General features: G+C 47.9%; 1 protein-coding gene across 5 annotated transcripts in view; it reads right to left on the bottom strand.

Moving 5' to 3' along the window:
• RASSF4 (Ras association domain family member 4) overlaps positions 1–7,017 on the bottom strand; it is a 35,756-nt gene extending 28,739 nt beyond the window's left edge. For 3 of the 5 annotated variants that reach the window (XR_009054032.1, XM_057737353.1, XM_057737357.1), the window contains exon 1: positions 6,112–6,232. The gene's annotated coding sequence lies outside the window, so the exon portion shown is untranslated. Of the gene's footprint in view, positions 1–6,111; positions 6,233–6,955 lie in introns of those variants that run through there. The other 2 variants (XM_057737355.1, XM_057737356.1) reach the window with 2 other exon arrangements.
• Positions 7,018–19,199: the final 12,182 nt, after the last annotated feature.

The raw sequence follows: 19,199 nt of genomic DNA, 5'->3' as shown, positions 1-19,199 counted from the left end.
ACCATGTGATAGGTCCCGTTTCCCAGCTCCCTGAAGCTACAGGGCCATGTGACTAGCTCTGCCAACAGAAGTGTTGTGTGTCACTCCCACACCAGTGCATCTGAGCCAGTGCATGACCCTGTGGCTCTCCTGTTCCCTGCCATGGTGACCCAGAAAGCCACATGTCCCAGTTAGTACAGCTTCTTGATGGTCAGCCTGGGTCCCAGAGTGCCTCTGCAGACCGGAGCCCTCCGCCAATCACAATGAATGTGGACTAGGAAAGAAAAATAAACCTCTGCTGTGTTTCAGGGATTTGTTACTGCAGCATAACCTAAGCTATCCTGACTAATTCAGTAAATAAGTCAATTAAAATGAATATATATGTGTATACATACATAAATGTGTGTGTGTATATATATATATATATATGAAACTGCTGATGCATGACATGACTCAGTTTATAACACTTTCATTCTCCCACAGCAGGTGGGGAATATGCCCATTTTGCTCTATTTAGTAGGGACACATAAGTGGAATTCTCTATAATCAAGCAGTGATTAGTTATTAACAGAAGATGCTTCTTAAAGTGCTTTGGGCTGAGAGCTGCTAAAGACCCGTGTAGCTTCAGTTGCATGGTTTTCTCCTCTCTAGCCTTGATTTTCCCATCTGTACAATGAGAATATTGATCTCCAGTGAGATCCAATACTGATCCCCAATAAAACCCTAGAAATTTTCTCAACTCCCATTCATCTGTTCCAATGGAATATTTATGCAAGTCAGATTACAGGGGGCCGCTCTGGTTGAAGGTGAGGTGGGTGGCGGGGAGTCCCATCCATGGCTTTGCCGAGGGCTCTGGATGATACTGTGCTGGGTAACACGGGAGATGCTCCCCGCACTGGCCTTCTGGAATGCTTTACCCTCAAGAGCCTGCTTATTTAAAGGACGGGACCAACATGCCGAGTGTCTCTAGCCGGAGTTGGGTGACATCAATGGGGGAGGCAGATCAGAGGGAATCAGGAGGAAAGTACAGAAGGGTCCTGGACTGCAGAGAGCAAAGTGAAAGGAGAATGTGGCTTATTGGGTAAACAGCTTATGTGGCAGGGAGAGAGAATGGGATACAGCATCCCAGGTGAGGGAAGGAGGTAAGTGAGCCAGGCTGAGGGAAGGCAAAAAATGAGGGCTCTTTCAAATTGCTGGGTGGGGTCTGAGCCTTACAGGGTGGGAAACTTTGCCCCATAGAAAAACAACTCTTCTTTGAGAGAACCACATACTGCTGTGTCCTCTGATATCCATCATGTGCGTGGCCCAAAGCCAGTCTCGTGGCCTCTGGTTCTCACATGTCCCACCCCAACTCAGCAACAGCTCCATCTCCTTGTATTCCAGACTTGAGCTCTGGGGTCATTCTCATAATTCCACTCCAAGTGCCAACACTGCATTTGCATGTCCTTTACCTTACTGGTGGTTGAGGTGGTTTTCTTTGCTTTTGATACTCCCAGTGCCTTGTCCAGTTCTCAAGTGAGCTGCACATGTACCTAAGAGGCATCCTAGGGATAACTTGAGTGAGAGAGCTTCGAGGGAGAGCGGGCACACAAACCCCAGGAAGAAAGCCAATGGAGATGTCTCTCCATTTGGAGCGTGTTCCTGAAACCGCCCCTTAAACACTCACTGTCCTCATGCATTGGGCAGGACTTAATGAATCTCCAATGGAGTGTTTTTCTACCTTTTGTAAAGGGACATTCTTATCTTCAAAAACAAAAACAAAAACAAAAACAAAAACACCCTAGGGGCAGCTTAATACACAAATGGATTAAAGCGGGGCTGCTTTGGTTGAAGCCTGAGTTGGGGAGACGATGGGCTGGCCAGCCACCCAGGCACAGGCTGCAAAGCACAAAGTGACGGATGCAGCTGGGCAGCCCAAGCCCTGTGGCTCTGGGGAGCCCAGCCTTCTCTGTCCCAGACTGCTCCCTTCCCCCAGGCCCCAGGGCACACCGGTTAGTCCCACCCTCCCTTCCCTTCTCTGTCCCTACCCCGGGGACTCCGGCTGCGCCAGGGCTCCCTGTTCCCAGAGGAGGGGCCCCAGGGTGGCAAGCCAGCCCCCGTTACAGGGGGGTTACAGCCCCAGTGAACAGGCAGTGAACTGTTCTCGCTTTCCACTTGGGCGGCTGCTCTACCAGCCGTGAGGCGGGGCTGCCGAGGACAGTGGGTGCGCTGCCTGCCCGCGCTATTGTCCTCAGCCTTTGGCTGGGGACAAAGGACACTGAAGCCTTTAGAGCTGCCTGGCTTGGCCCGTCTTTCCTCTTTGGGGGTCATGGAGCTGGTTATCATGGGAGAAGGCGGCTCTGTGGCTCTGCAGGCCATCACTACAGCCCACTGCCTACTGGCCTACTTCCTTCTTCCTACTGGCAGAAGCAGAAAAAGAAAGCTAACGCAGTGGTGTTTTCATGAAGCTAAATCCACGGCATTTTGAAAGCCTTTTATTTCAAGACTATGGGCTGCCTATTCTTTAGTCCTACTATTAGGGGAAACACAGATTGTAACTGCCCACCCCGGCCAGGCAGACCACAACAATTTGCATGAGTTATTTTATGACAGGTCACCACCAACTGGAAGAACATGGGAAAGGTTGAAAGGAAATGCCAGTCCACACGTCCTACCCACCTCCCAGAATTCTCCTCACCTGAGTTCATCTTGGTGGAGAGATGCGCACGCCACTGGAAAGGACCCTAAGTCAGAGTGACTGGCCAGAGACGACCCAGAAACCCGCCCCATCACCATAAAACCCGAGACTGTGAGCCACATGGCAGAGCAGCCCTCGTGGGTTCCCTTACCCTCCCGCTCTCCACCCGGGCACCCCTTCCCAATAAAGTCCCTTCCTTTGTCAGCACATGTGTCTCCTCGGACAGTTCATTTCCGAGTGTTAGACAAGACCCCATTCTTGGGCCCTGAAAGGGGTCTTCCTTCCTGCAACACTACAACGCCCTCTCTTTCATAAAATAGTGGCAACGATAGATGGAGGTGGTTGTCCTCACTTGGCAAAATGGAAAATATATCGGTATCCCAATTAAAATGTTCTGGGGATGTCTGTGAAATCTGAGCGCTTGGTAACCTCTGTTCTAACATCTTACAAAATTATGACTCTGATGTTCTTCTTTAGGCAGGATTAAAATCAAATATGTAAAGACCATGACATGTCTAGTCAAAGAAAGAGGAGAGAGCATTTGGGGCACAGCAGGGAGTCTCTCAGTCCAGGCTGCTCAGACCAGAAGGAGGTAGGAGGTTCCTGGGGAGAGGGCAGGTGCTGGTGACACTGCCATGCATTCCTGGGAAGCCTGAGAACCCTGCTCTGAAGCCCATGGCTACAACTTTCAAATGCCAGCCAGGGCCAGCAGGAAAGTGGTGCAGAAAACAATGAACTTTTAAATGCGCCCTCCCTAGCACCTGTCAGCTGGCAAATGGCAGGAGGTTGGCCAGGGAAGAAGCTGCAGTGCCTGATGGTACCAGCTGCCTCTGAGAGAGAGTCTGGCCAGACACAGGCCACCCCTTGGCAACACATTTTTGCCAAGAAAGCCAGCTGTTGGGATGTGGATGACGGGCAGGGGCCCAGCAGCTGCAGCTCCCACCTCCTTCCACACTGCTGTCCTTGACCTTCCTCCTCCACCTCCCTCACTCCTCGGGCTTGGCCACACCCTCGGGTGGCCTGAAGCCCAGGGAGACATTGTGTACAGTCCAGCTGGAGTCAAGGGAGAGCAGGAGAGGCAGCTGCAGAGCCACTCGGCACCTCCACTGCCACCTTCCCCTGGGCCCACCCCCTGACCCCAGCTCACCTTTACTGTATCCTTCCCACCCTCGAGGTCCTGGGCTTCCACCACCACTCTCCCTGAGCCCATCCCAGCACCCAGGCCCCCTGATATCATTGCTTTCCCTCTGAAGAGCCCAGCCCTCTGCATTCATGCAGGCTGGCCCTCTTCACAAGCTTTCTGACAGCCCCCACCTAGAGGCGGTGCTGCACCCAGACCCCTGCAGCCAGATCCCTGATTTCTACCCTTGCTTTCAGGGCATGGTGCCCTGGGGCAAGAAACCACTTCCAATCCTCTTGCTTCCCCTTACCCACACAGGCCCTGGCCCTGGGGGGCTCTCCTTCCCCAAACTGGGCTCAACTCTTGCCTAAGGAAAAAGAGATCTAGGGAAATGGCATCCTTTCAGCCATGCTTTTTGGGCCAAACAGGTACTCAGAATGACCACTGGCCAATATCCCGATGGCCTGGGGCCAGAGGTGCAGGCCCGCTGAGTGCTAAGTGCCAGCTGCTGCAGGGCTGCACTGGGTGCTCCCAATGGCTGTCCCTTCCTCTCCCCCACTTCCTCCCATCCCCCCAGCCAGTGCTACCCACTGCCCTAGACCTGTGTGCCACATGCAACTGCCCGGGAGATGGTTTCCTGTGAGACACGGTTTGGCTTAGAACATTCAGGGTCATGGAGCCCTTTGGAGTCTCTTGAAAGCTTAACACACTGGCCCCAGAAAACATGCACACGCTGAATTTGCACACCACTGCAGGAGGGCCAGTAAGCCCCTGCTCGTGTGCTCTTGGATCTGTAGGTCCCAGGTGAGGAACCTCTGCTGAACTGTGTCATGGCACAGGAGAGCAGGCAAAGGGGCATGCTAGAGAGAAGGCTGGGTGTGAGCTTTGCTGGGGTATCAGCTTGGCACGTGACTTCAACACATTGTGGCATCTCTCGGGCCTCGGTTTAGCCAGGATTGTACTGGTGGCTGGACCAGAGTGTCTTCAGGTCTCTTCCCAGCTCTTTGGCTATGGGGCTGTATGACACCCGCACCTCCACCCACTAAGGTCAGGCAAGGCAAGGGGAGAGTGTTCCAAATCTCTCTCAGCAATGCATCCTGGGGAAGGAGGTCAGCCAGCCAGAAAAGGAGACTGAGCAAGCTGCAAGTTCCCCTTTAACAAGAGTGACAAAACTGCAGACGCTTTGGGAAGTGCAGCCACTTCCTATTTGATTTTGATTTACTTTAAAACAATTTGAAAATATTTTCTTCTCTGTACTCCGTGATAGGATAACCACCAGCCTTTGCAAGGATCTCAGTTTAAAGCTCTGTTCTGGGATTCTTTAGCTCTGTGACCTTAGGCAAGTCCCTTTCCCTCTCTGAACCACAGGTTCCTCATTAGTTGAATCATTGACTGCTGTGAAGGTGAATGAAGAAACAGGTAAGATGGGCCTCATATGGGGTTCACCCATGATAAACAGAAGTTCCCAGTAGAGGTCACGATGGGAGTCAGGGGCTCCAGAGAGACAGCGAGGCTCTGGAGATGGGAACCTGGGACTCAGAGAAGATGACAGTCCTCAGCAGGAGCATCCATGACATCTGGTTAAGTTCACTGTCAAAATCAGGGTCAAGTCCAGAGTGCTTTCTGGTAGCCCCTGTAGTCAGAATCTCCCCTTTGAGCCTTTGCATTTACAGGATCTGAACTGTATATAACACATGTCCCAGTTATGTTCCTGTTCTATCATCATGGGTTATTGTCCAGCTGACACTGACCCAGGGGGACTCTGGACTTGCACTCTGTTCTTGACCTCCAGGCCACTCTCTGGAATCCCACTTCCTGGTTTTCACACTGACACTTTAATCTGCGGCCTCAATCTCACTTTCCCTGTAAAGTCTTGAACCACTGGCACTACACACAGAGGGAGCAATGAAAAAAGCTAATGAAAATGTATGGACAGTGTTGAAACACATCCCCTTACAACTTCTTAGCCAGCAGTTTTCGGACTTGGGTTTAAGGCATTCATCTTCTCTCCCTGCCCCTTCTGCTCCTCTCCTTCCCCAGTACCCCTCTTCCTCCCCCTCTCTCCCTAGCACCTCCCACCCTGCTGGCAGCAGCTCAGGGGAGTTGGAGGCAGGCAGATGGGCATTTTAGCTGTTGTTATTGTTTACTCATGGCTTCTGGCAACAAATCTTGATTGTGCCATAAGCAGTTAAACTAGAGAGAAGTCAGTGAGGGTCCATCTTACAAGTGCAAGTACATGGCTTTGGAGTCCAAACTGCTTGGGCTCAAATTCCAGAATCCCAGCCCTCACCTGTTCTGACCCTCTCTAATTCCTCCGTGAAGTGGGGTTACTCACAGGGCTCTTCTCGGTGTTTTAAGAAAACACTGGCGCTGGCCTGGCACTGGTCCTGGTGTGAGAGAAGCTCCTCACTCCCCCAGGGTGGTGCCAGGTTGATGAAAACAAAGGCATCTGCCCAAAGTGGGAAGTGCAGGGCAGAGTCAGGAGCACGAGGACAAGCAGAGGAACCGACAGGGGGAGCTCCGAAGTCAGTGGGTGGAATAAATGAGACCTGGCACAGCAGACCCCGGGTTGAAATCCTCATTCCTCTGGGTAAAAGTGGACAATTCCATAACTCTTTAAGCCTCAGTTTTCTCATCTGAAAATGGGAATAATGAAAGTACCGAGGCTGTGAGAAGTAGGTGGCATATTGGGCTAAAGTTCTTAGCACAGCTCTAGGAACAAGGCAAATCCTCTAGAAATAGCAATTGTGAGGCCCTGCTTCTGCCATTATCTTGGTGTTCATGGCCTTCCATCCATGAAATCTGAGAATTGTGCCAGAGGCACTTCGAGCCTCTCCTCTCAATTCTAAGATCAATGCTTCTATGATACTGGCCAAGATGAGAGACAAGGTGGGCAAAGATGTAGCCTGTGGCCATGCACACCTGCCGTGCTCAGGTTTTAGCTCCTAAAGTGCCCTCTCCTTGGAGGAGGTGCCTGGCGCAGTGCCCACTATCAGCTTTGGGCCTGAGGCCCGGAATGCGCCAGGCTGGCAGAGGGAGGGGACTTTGCACGCGGCAGCCAAGGGGCACCAGTGCCCAGACTCCAGAGCCCCTGGCTGAGGAAGCTCCTTGGTTAGGGCGGTGGGGGGAGGTTGGTGCTCCGTAGACGCCCCGAACTCTCTCGCCCATGCATCACTCACCGTCCACTCATCGCGGTGTCCAGAAGCCGCTGCCGGTGCCCTGCCCTCGCAGTCACCCGAGATGCATCTGCAGCGCCTACTACCCTGTCCTCCGGGGCTTGGAGCTTCAGGCCCGCCTCTCCCCGCCCCTCGCCCAGCGCCGGCCAATGGCACCGCCCTGTTACTCCCTGCCGCCCCGCCCCTTCCCTCCTCTCGCCCAGCTCTGCCAATGGCGTCACGTCACCTAGTCCGGCCCGCCCAGCCCCTGGCACCCCGGGAAGGGTCCGCCCGGGCGGTGTCAGAGGGGCGCGAGGAAGGTTTGGGGCGTCGGCTTTGCGGGGTGTCCCCGGACCACCCCAGGGCACCTGGAGACTCTCGGAGGAAGTAGCCCCGACTCGTTTGGGAGGGTCCGGTATGCGGGCCGAGACCAGGGACGCTGGGGGAAAGGACACCCTTGGATTTCCAACACAGGTCGCTGTGCGGGCCCTGGAATTACTAGTGTGCCTGTCACGAAGGAGGAGGTTATCAGTAGAACCAGAGCGATGTTAGTTTTTGTTCAAGGGCCACCTGCGTGCAGGCCAGCTGTTTGCTTGGCGTGGCCTCTCAGAGCTCCACTGCATTTAGGAAATCAGATCCTTCGATGATTAAGAGGAGATAAACTTCTCTGCCAGTTACTGCCTGCTGGAGGAGGACTTGACTGTGCGGAGGCAGAGGGGACAGAAGAGCACAGGCCTTTTGGGGAACTCGGAGCAGTTCAGTGCTTCTGGGATGTGGGGGTGGCAGGGAAGGGGAAGGGATTGATGGAAGCAATAGCAATTTCTGTTTTATATCACTATCCCAGCCCTGACCTCGAGACTTCCCCTGCCCAACCCCCAACGTGAATCATTTCACTTTCGTTCAATCTGTGGCTCCTAATCTTTTCAGTCACATGGCCATTTTAGAATCTGATATGGACCTTTTAGAAAAATGCAGGTGAAAATCAGCCTGAGATTTGAGTCTATGAGCCCCTGGACCCCACTGGAGAGAGGCGTGCTAATCATTGTTGTCAGGGCTGCTGAGTCTGGGGTAAAGAGATTGGGCTCTACCACCTACTTCCTGCATGACCTTGCCATGTTGCAATCACTCTGGGCCACAGTTTTCCCACCTGAAAAAATGAAGGAGCTAAAAATGACCAGGCCCGGTAGGGATCTTTCAGCTCTGCCCTTATGTGAATTTGTGAAGAGTGGCCCATCCTCTGCCAGCTCAGGGCATCCCGTGGCTGGGGACCTCCACTCCTGCAGGGCCCAAAGGTCTGATCATCAAAGCTGAGGACAATAACTGGGTGCTTCAAAAAGTTGTTGTTGTTGTTGTTTTTAAATAGTAAGTAAAATTCAACATAACCCTCAACCTCTGAGCATTCATTCATGCCTAGTAGGATAAGTAAACATAGCACCCAGGTAAGATACAATTTCCCTGGGGCTCCTCTAGCACTTGAAAGTGCTGATCAAGCTGATGTTATCATCAGGGCCAGGACTGGCCTGGAGGGATGACTGGCTTTGAGAAAGCAAACTGATGTGTCCTGCACTCCCACTGTGTGTCAGGCACTCTGCTAGGTGCTTTACAGCAGGGATCTCACACAATTCCCTCAACATTCCTGGCAAGTGGGTGTTACTACCCGCATTTTACATGGACCACAAGGGTCCATCGTCAAGTACCTTCAGAAGGAGAATCATCTTTTCCTTCAGTGTTCAATGGAACTGTATCTGGCCCCAGTTGACTTATGTATACTGTTAGTTGCCAATCCAGTGCCCATTCCCTTCTTCGGGAAAAAGAGAAGGAAGGAAAGGAAAGGAAAAGAAAGGAAAGTTGATGCAGCCACTATGGAGAACAGTATGGAGGTTCCTTAAAAAACTAAAAATAGAGTTGCCATATGATCCAGCAATCCCACTCCTGGGTATATATTTGGAGAAAACTATAAATCGAAAAGATACATGAACCCCAATATTCATAGCAGCACTATTTATAATAGCCAAGACATGGAAACAACCTAAATGTCCATTGACGGATGAATGGATAAAGAAGATGTGGTAAATATATACAATGGAATACTAGCCATTAAAAAAGAATGAAATAATGCCATTTGTAGCTACATGGATGGATTTAGAGATTATCATACTAAGTGATATGTCAGAAAGAGAAAGATAAATACCACATGATATCACTTATATGTGAAATCTAAAATTTGACACAAATGAACTTATCAATGAAACAGAAACAGACTCACAGACATAGAGAACAGACTTGTGGTTGCCAAGGAGAAGAAGGCAAAGGGGAGAGATGGATTGGGAGTTTGGGATTAGCAGATGCAAACTATTACATATAGAATGGATAAAAAACAAGGTCCTATAATATAGCACAGGGAACTATATTCAATATCCTGTGATAAACCATAATGGAAAAGAATATGAAAAAGAATACATATATATGTATGTATCTGAATCACTTTGCTGTACACCAGAAATTAACACAACATTGTGAATCAACAATATTTTTTTAAAAATGTTGAGAGGGAGACAGAGAGAGGGAGAGAGCAGGAGTGAGCAACTTGTTTGTAGCAACGACCTGCCACTCCCTAGTGATGGATCATGACAACTTGTATTTTTCATACTGTACTTACAATCCAGCAGTACATCATGAAATTAAGTTAGTAGGTGATTTGATTAGCATTGAAAAAAAATAGAAAATATCAGTGTATAGCACACATAGTAAATGTAAGTTGTGTCTTATGAAATTTTGTTTGCATTATGTTTCATTTCTGTGTATTAGGTTGTCATGTAAAATGTAGAAAAGATTGAAAGCTACTGTCTCAGTCGATCTTGACAATCTTTTTCATGGCTTCTTCAGCTGCCTTTGAAGCTATAAGTGGTCACATGACCCACTTCTGGGCCAAAAGATAGGGAAAAGTGTGCTGGGAGAGGGTGAAGACAACTTTTGCTTTCCTTGATAGAAGGAACAGATAGATACCTTCTCTCCCTGCCTTTCTGTTTCAAATGTGGATAATGTGTAATGTCTGGAGCATTGGCAGCCATTTTAAGGTTATGATACAACATGTCCACATACTAAAGCTGGTGGAGCACAGGATAAAAGGAATCTGGGTCTTTATTAACAATGTGAAGTTGCTGTACAATGCCTTCACTGCCTACTCTGGACTTCCAGCCATGGTGAAAAATAAACCACTATTTGTTTAAGCCAGAGGCTGGTTAAGTCTTTTCTGTAAAGGGCCAGATAGTAAATATTTTCGGCTTTGTGAGCTAAGTGCTCTGTGTTACTACTTAGCTCTGCTGTTGTGGTTCAAAAGCATCCATAGAAAACATGCAAATCAAAGGGCATGGCTGAGGTTCCAATAAAACTATTAACAAAATACGTGGCAGGACACATGTGAGCCGTGGGCTGTAGTTAACTTTCCCTAGATGATCTTGCCCCTTTTATTTTCTCTCTGACCTCAACTCCTGCCACTTCCCCTCCCTCTCTTTGTTCTGACCACACTCCTCTTCTCACATACCAGGCCCACTCCCACCTCAGGGCCTTTGCACATGCTGCTCCCTCAACCTGGAAGACCCTTCCTCCAGATGTCTGCATGGACTCACTCCTTTACCTCCTTCAGGTTTTACACACAAATTGCTTTTCTTTGAAGTCTTCCCTGGCCCACTATCTAAAATGCCCATCCCTGGCCCACACATACTACTCTCTGACACACTTTGTATTTCATTTCTTTATCATGAGCTCCTTGGGGGAGGGAAATTATATCTGTTTCCTTAGATCTTGACTCTGCCTGGAACGTCAAGGTGTTTAATCAATATTTGATATAGGATTGATTTTTTTTTCCCTTTCTTCAAGATTCAGGTATGAAAACAGACGTCGGGAGCCTCATTACCCCATCCAAAGGGACAAAGAGAGTAAAGTCATAGGATTTGGGTTTGCCCCCTGGTGGCCCTGGTGGTCATGATTGTGCCACAAGTGAATGCGAGTAGAACAATATCTACCTTTATTGGAAGATCAGGCCTCAGGGAAGCTGGGGCCACAGAATTTCCTGCAAGACTTCTTCCCCCAGGGCATCACCCCAATGAAGGGGGCCTTTGGGAGTCTGTTAAGAAAACAGAGCATTATCCTGTTATCTTAGGCAGTCTCATTTTTTATAGCATTCCTGTGTCAGAAAGTCTTTAGAAAAGTCATTATTTGTGAATAGTCCAGACTGACTTGTAAGATCCATAAAAAGCTGAATGGAAGCACTCACAATCCAACATTTTTAGCCAAGAAAGAGCCACAGAGAATAAACTTATATTTGATTTGTAAGTGTGGAAACGTAAAGGAGCCTGAGTCTCATCAAACACGTGTGACTTCTTGCATCAGGTAAGGCTGCCCTTGGGGCAGGGTGCACTGCCTGGCTTTTGCTTGTAGCTTCTTGGCAAGAGGGCACGGTTCCAAGAAGACTGAGAAATTGCCTTCTTCCCTCTGGTGCTTTGAGACACAAGTCATGAAAATGCCTGGGTATGATCACATGCTCTTGAGATGCAATTTAGATTTCTCTGAGTCTTGAAGGAAATATAGGCTTACATATTTTAACATAAATAAAGTTAATAATGAAGATTATTTTCAAGGCCATTCCCTTAAAAGAGTAAAGGGGAGTTTGAATTTAAAATTACTGGTTAATTGCCTAAGGCCTTTTATGGATGACTTTGTGTGATTTTTCCCCTTTACTCTCTCCAACATAAGATTCTGAACAAGTGGGCCTTTAAAGCAATATTTCAAAAAGCCTGCAGATTCTGAATGTATATTCTTTAGAAAACAAATGGATGGTTGCACTTGATTGAGTTCTGTAAGATCCAGTTTAAGCCAAGCAGCTTTTCTTTATCTTTAATGGGCTCTGTTTTATTAAACCCATCAGGAGGAAGAGGCCACTTATAGGATGCTTCTTGCACCATTTGCTTTGGTGGAATCCTTGAGTAGTGAGGTCATCCCATTGCATGATCTTAACATGGAGCAGCGTTTGCCATCAGTTTTCAGGTGATTTCTCAAGTTATTTGCATGCCATCTACCTTTCTTTCCTATGTGAAATGGTTTTCATTAACTCCATTTGTTAGCATAAATATAATAACGTCAGGTTAACATAAGGAATTCTGCCACCCATTCCAGAGGCAGGCTGGGAATGAGAATTTATTCTCCAAAAGGACATACATTTCGATGATGTATGCCACATAAGTGGCTTCTCACTAAATGGGCACACGCGCGCGTGCGTGCACACGTACACACACACACACACTTTATTTGTCCTTTATATTATGCTTTGGAAAAGCTTTTGTAACCCATGCTGCAGAACAAATAAGTGCTTAGGCACTGGGTTTCCTAGGAGGAAGAGAGTTTGCTTTAAAAAGTGATAGAGCTAAAGATTGCCTCTGAAACTTCCTTTAGGGGAAAAATAACGGCTTATCTCAAGCCCTTTCTCCATTTGGCCCTGAGAAAAGGATGTTCCTGTCCCCAGATCTGCTCCAAAAAAATATGTGAGGACAAGGCTGGCATGAACAGCTATAGGCAGAGAGCATAAACAGATCTGGTTTGCTGACGAGTCACAGGCCTTTCTCTCCACCCCCTCCTCCCTACCTTCCTGACATTGGAGATACTTTTTTTTTTTTTTTGGTTCATCCAACAGTACAAATCAGAAGACTAGGGAAAGTACATCTCTCCACTTCCTTGGATTTTCCCTGCCTTCCTGCGCCTCCCCCAGACCTGTGTTACCTCCCTACTCATCTACGTTTCATATGTTCTTCCACCTTCCATGTGGCTGTGCCCCTGGAGAATGTTGATACCGTGGGGCTGCTAAAAAGTCGATTATTATGAATGGATGTTGTAATGGCCGTGAGTTAATAACGTCTTAAAAATAAGATGAAAATGACTCTGGCAATGCAAAACTCCTGAACAGCTGCGTTTTTGTTGCAACTATGATTTTAATAATAGAAAATGACTATGTTGTTTAATATTTTGACTCATTTAGCAAAGAGCAAGACTGTTTACTGGACACAGTGGCTGGTCATGAAATACAAGGGCAGTGGGATTTACAGGACAATGCTCTCAAAGGAGAACGTCTTAAGTAAGGCTTTCTCTCCACACGGAGTTTGGTGTTGCTTGGGAACCAGAATTACCATGAATAGCAAGATACTTACTGATACTCAAGGCTGAGCACTAAGAAGCCTTAGGACCGTCCCTCAAGCCAGGATGTTAAACAGCCAAAGGAAGCGGAGACCTTCCCGATGGAAAAGAAAGGAACTTTGAGAGAGCACAGAGCATTTGATAAACAAGGGCCGCTTGTCCAGCTCCTGGGCTTGTGAATTTCAACATAACCTTCCTCAGGCACTTTGGGGAGACACACCAGCTGGAGAATGTAGCTGCTACTGTGGGCCGGAGGGAAGAGCAGCCTCCTCTACCTCTTCTAAGTGTGCAGCTTCCCGAGGAATGTAAACCATCCCCAGTGGGGAAGGGGCAAGCTGGCCAGACTTGACCTGTTAACCCTGGGTTTAAAAAGATGTTTCAGCTGAGCTGACCTTACCTCTGAACCTGCCATCAAAGCCACCTCTGTTTAGCCCCTGGTGTGACAGAGGCTGCCCATTCCCAAGTTTCCTTCCCAAACTTTGTAACTATAAACTAAGGTCCTGGGTGTTTAAGAAAGGATAGCACCACATAATTACTAAACTTCTTACATTTTGTGTCCATTGGGGATTATTTCTGGCTTTTCACTTTGAAAACTCTCTCTTATTATAATAATTAAGATGTCAACCTTACAGCTGGGACATAATTAGAATGACCAGTGTAAATGGGTTCTTAAGAGAAACAGACCAATATATAATATAAAATATGTAATATGAAGTATATATATTATATAAGAAATATATATATTATATAGGAAATTTATATTATATAGGAAATTTATATTATATAGGAAATTTATATTATATAGGAAATTCATATTATATAGGAAATTTATGTTATATTGTATTATATATATCTTATTATGATAGGTAGAGGTGAGAGTTTTATTTATTTATTTATTTAAAGGAATTGGCTCATGTGGTTGTGGGGTGCTGACAGGTCCAAAATCTTTTGGATACGCCAGCTGGCTGGAGATTGAGGTAGGAGCTAATGTAGCAGTCTTGAGTCTGAAATCTGCAGACCAGCAGGCGGGAAACTCAGTCAGGGTTTCTATGTTGCAGTCTAGAAGCAGGATTGTTTCTTCATTGGGAAACCTCAGTCTTTGCTCTTAAGGCCTCCTTAAAGCTTTACGATTGCATGAGACCCACCCACATTAAGGAGGGAAATCTGCTTTACTCAAAGTCTACTGATTTAAATGTTAATCAGATGTAACAAAATACCTTCACAGCAACATCTAGACTGGTGTTTGACCAGACAGTTGGGCACCACGGCTTAGCCAAGTGGATCCAGAAAGTTAACCATCACAACCAGTGAGTTTGTCCAACAGCTTGTACCCCTTCATGTCCCCCTCAAGACAGACTTTGTTGCAAAGTATGGCCTGATGCTTAGCATTTGAAACACTTTAGGATGCGACAGTGCCTCCTTTCCCAGGGATTTCATGTTTTAATGCACCTATATAATCTGGGACAATTTTTGAGGAACTTTTGCTTCTCTGTTGGGCTACTGAGTCTAAATTAGGAGTTGGCCAGGTAGTAAATATTTTCTTATTTGTAGCCCATGCCATCCCTCTTGCTACTACTCAAGCAGAAGCAGCCATAGACAATCTGTAAATGAATGGCATGGCTGTGTCCCAATAAAACTTTGTTTACCGAAATAGGAAGAGGGCCTGATTTGGTCCATGGGTAAAGGAAGAGTTGGGGTTGATACAGGGCATTTTCTTTATGCACAACCTGGCAAAGGGTGTGGGTACGTTACACTGTAACATGGGATGCTTTCATCTGTGAGGAATAAAAAACTGAAACAAAGGGGATTTTATTAGCTCACACAATAAAAAGCCCCAAGAATGGGTAGTTCCATGGTTGGTTAAGTCAGTGTCTGAAAGACATTTTCAAGGACCCTGGTTCTTTCCACCTCTGCACTCATTCTCGGCAGACTGGTTATGTTCCCTCCCATATTTGCAAAGAGTTCCTGTATTTCTCAGCAGTCATGACCACATTCAGTGGAAGGAGAGGAAGGTGTGATCCAGTGAGGCTCATTTTAATAGCAAGGAAACGTTTTCCAGAAGGTCCTGGGCCGTTCCCCTCTCACTTCCCATTGTCCAGAAGCGGGGTATGGGTGTGTTGCGGAGGATAGACCCATGTGGCTGGCAGGGTGAAGCACGTGGCTGGCCGAGAGGAAGAAGGTAGATGAGCTGTGAAAACTCAGGCTCTACCAGCAAGCAAGGCATCAACGGTGCCCCTAGGAGGAAGCCCGGCAATACCTATCCTACCTGCAGAGTCCCAGCAGACAAGGCCAGCCCATTCCAGGGACAAAGTCACTGCCATGTGATGAGTGAGCCCGGTCTGAAGGGGGAGGGGGAGAACAACAGATGGAGAGAAGTTCAGAGCAGCTGTGTCCTCTGTTAAGCACCAAGTAGACGGGGTGGAGGCTCTGGGTAACTGGAAGAGGACCCTGGCTAGAGAAAAGTGGCCTGGCTGTGAGCACAGGGAGCTGCCCAAGCCCGAGAAACGGGAACTGAAAAGGCCCGTGGAGAAATGAAGAGCGGCCGTGGGGTCCTGAGGTCAGAAAGGCTCCCACTAGCTGCTGGGGGGACCTGAGCCAGGGGGCTCTGGGCTCAGGGGAGCAAGAGGCCTTTGGGAGGCTGTGCTGGCTGGTGTCTCTCTGCTAACCCTTTTTTATAAGGCCCAGGGACTGGAGCACAGCAAGCTGGAGCAGCAGGAGACCCGGGCCTCTGGAGAGAAAGCAGAGGGTGGCCTGGGTGTGAAAGAGATGTTTCCTTAGCCACTTCTCACCTGCACGGGGCCGGGGAGACCCTGCTGAGGCTGGGCTTTTTGTCCTGGGCTTGGAGGTGGGCCCTGTGGCAGGGCTTGGGACAGCTCCCAGGCTTTGCTCAGGCCCATCAGCCACCAGGGAGAATCCCAAAGGTGCCAGGCCTCTGGCAGGGTGAGCGGCACAGCACTGATTGTGCCAGGGGCAGGGGGCAGGCACTGCTCAGGCTCTCTGTGTGTTGGGGTGGGAGAGTTTAATGCTCAGAACAGAAACTGCTCATGGGCAGGCAAACACATGGTGGAAAATGAGGTAAACACAGTCACAGCCTCGGTGTGGAGCTGGTTGTCTGCCTTGTCCCACCTAAGCTAGCTCCCCACACTTTCTTTATCCCTCCCTGTTCCTTTCCTCCTCTCCATTCACCCCTGAAAAAAATTAGTCTCAGATGACTTAGATGCAAGGGACCTTACAGTTTTCTGGACAACACCCTTCTCATTCAAAACGCGAAGAGAGGAAGGCCCAGGGGAAGGGGCGTGGTCAAGGCCTTGGGCTGATGAGGTCTGTGGCCAGTCTAAGACTTTGTTCTCCTGCTGGCATTAGGAATTTCAGTTCCGGAACCTGGAATGAATACTGGCTCTATTGCTTTTTAGCTGCAGTGTGGAAGTTACTAAATTCTGGAAGTCAGTGTGGAAGGTACTAAATTCTCTGTGCTATGATTTCCTATTTGCGACATGCAATTGTAAAAGACCCTGCCTCATAGGTGTGAGGATTAGTGGAGATGCACTTGCAAAGCACTGAATGCCCCGCACACACTCAGGTCTCAATTCAGTCCATTGTTATTGTTGATAGAGCTCTCTGCCTTATGCTCTTTCTATGGCACAGAACTCTTCTTTGATCTGTATGGAGAACCTATTTGCTGGCTTCAGATTCTGATGGACTTTTCCATGCTTCCCTTCTCCCAGGATAGACAATTATGTACCTGGTAGTATCCTAGTCCTTCTTTTGAAGCTCAACACAAACCTGCTTTCTTGGGTCTCCCTCTGAATTCACTTCTCATGGCACATTGTCTGCAATCACATTGTAATGCTTCTATCTGCCTTACGGCCACACTTCCATCTAGGGAGTCAGACAGTAAGCCCGACACACCCCTTTAGCCCAGGACGTTGCATGGTGCCTGGAACAGCAGGAGGTGCTTAATGAATATTTGTTGAGTTAAATGAACTCTTGTGCCTAACAATCTGTTCTCTAAGTTTATACCTGTGCTGCTGGTCAGAAAGAAAGAGATGTGTTCCACTTTGGAAAGAGGAAACCGAGACTCAGGACCTGCAAACATCTCACCGAGTTTCTTGGAAACTGAAGCGATAGAGGGCTTGTGGCACCCTCACCCCCACTCTGGACCATGTGCAATCCCTGAAGCAGCTGTTCAGGGGACAAATGAATCATCACAGGCATTGCTTATTTACTTGTCATTTTCTCTTTAAAGGGGAATTTGATTTGAGACTCACAAAGGCTTTCAGTAGCCATTAGGTGGTAAACATTTCATTGGATACGCTCCTGCACTTGCCCCAGTACACATCTGTGTACTTCTGCAGTTCTAATGCTCCCAGCTGCCCCAGATCTCCGTCTTATGAGACTGTACAAATTCCCGGAAGATCATGCTGTAAAAAAAAAACAAAAACAAACAAAAAAAAAACAGCAACAACAACAAAAAACCACATGGCCTGTCTTTAGACTCAGTATTGGATTTTCCTTGGACCTGCTCTGAAGTGTGGGTGGTACTCCCTGTTAATGTGCCCAGCTGGGCATCCCCGAGGCTTGGAGCTGGTAGGACCTTTACAGATGACCTCATTCTCTCACAATGCATATGAGGAATGACTCAAGGCCCCAAATTTCAGCAGAGCCCAGTGGGACCATACTCCTGGCCTCCTGGAAACTTCTTTTTATAAAGCTGTTTCCACACTTATAATGTGAAACTCACAGCATAATGTTCTGCTTAAGTGAGACTTGACTTCTCTGAATTCCACTTCTGTCCTGTGCAAAGGTCTTGACTTATCAGTTCTTCCTTCTTCTCCAGACAATGATAAAATAACCAGCCAGGCAGATCTCATGAGACCGGCCCCAATGCAGCCAATGGGGACAGTCCCTCTTTGTCTCCCAAGAACATTAGTTTTTCCTGCCCTCTCCAGGTGGCCAAATGGCTGGCTTTCTGTTGGCAGGATAGCAGCTCTAATCTCCAGCTGATGCCAGGGCTTTGAGGGGAAGTTGCAGGCTGGATGACTGACCAGTTTGCAGAGAAAGCTTAAAATTTTGTGCAGGCAGGGGATGGTGTAAGAGGTTCTCCCATTTGGATATATTAAATAGTATGTTTCCTTTGAGAGATCAGTGAGGCGTGGAGTAAGGTAGAACACCAGGAAAAGAAGTTCAAGTTTGTTCCCAGGACATGCATGCCATTGGCAAGTTTTGGGCTCCAGGCTGAGCTGAAAGGGGTAGGTGGGACTTCAAGACAGTAACATGCAGCCTATAGAAAGAGAGCTGCATCTCAGCAGAGCTGACCAGGGAGTGGGCAAAAGATTCCAGAATGGCTGTAGGCACCCGCATTCCAGAAAAGGAACATTGAAGGACCAGGAGGGCTGGGGGGCTGATGTTTATTGAGTCCCTGCCAGCAACCAGGTGCTTTACTTCACTTACATCATCATATTTAACTCTCAGTCAATTCCGGGAGGTAGGTACTTTTATCATTTCCTCTTTACAAATGGCGAAGTGAAGGCTCAGAGGGTTACGTGAGTTCTGGACACATAGCTGGTGAAAAGCAGGTCTAGGGCTCCAGCCTACATCTTGTGCACTTGATGGTCAAAGTTCTCATCAGTGCACCCCGTTTCTTCATGGTCATGGCACAAGAAATTTGGAGCAAGACTTCTGGACTGGCAGTGCAAGGAGCTCAGGCAACACTCTCCCTACAAACCAACTATTTAACTGGAGGAAATTAAAACTATCAATTATTAAAAATCTTTGGAAATTGTCCTAAGGACATATAGCAAATGGTGAAACATTCTATTCAAGAAAATCTACTAAATCTTGGTGAGAACAGGGAGGGTAAATGGCATTTGAACCACTACTCATTCCTTTACTCCCTCTCAGCTCTATCTCTTGGAAGTTATTCCAGGCACTCCACTCTGGGCAGGGGTGGCTAGTAACACAGGGCTTCACTCTCCCTCCAGCATTCACTTTATATTACAGTTTTGCCCCGAGCATTTGACAAATCCAATAACCTTTCATGATAAAATCGCTTAACAACTTGGAAATACTGAATAGAAAGAAA

This window comes from Hippopotamus amphibius, chromosome 5 (genome assembly GCF_030028045.1).
Source record: "Hippopotamus amphibius kiboko isolate mHipAmp2 chromosome 5, mHipAmp2.hap2, whole genome shotgun sequence".
NCBI classification, from domain to species: Eukaryota; Metazoa; Chordata; class Mammalia; order Artiodactyla; family Hippopotamidae; genus Hippopotamus; species Hippopotamus amphibius.
Note: the sequence above shows the minus strand (reverse complement) of the source record. Positions and strands in the feature narration are given on the sequence as shown.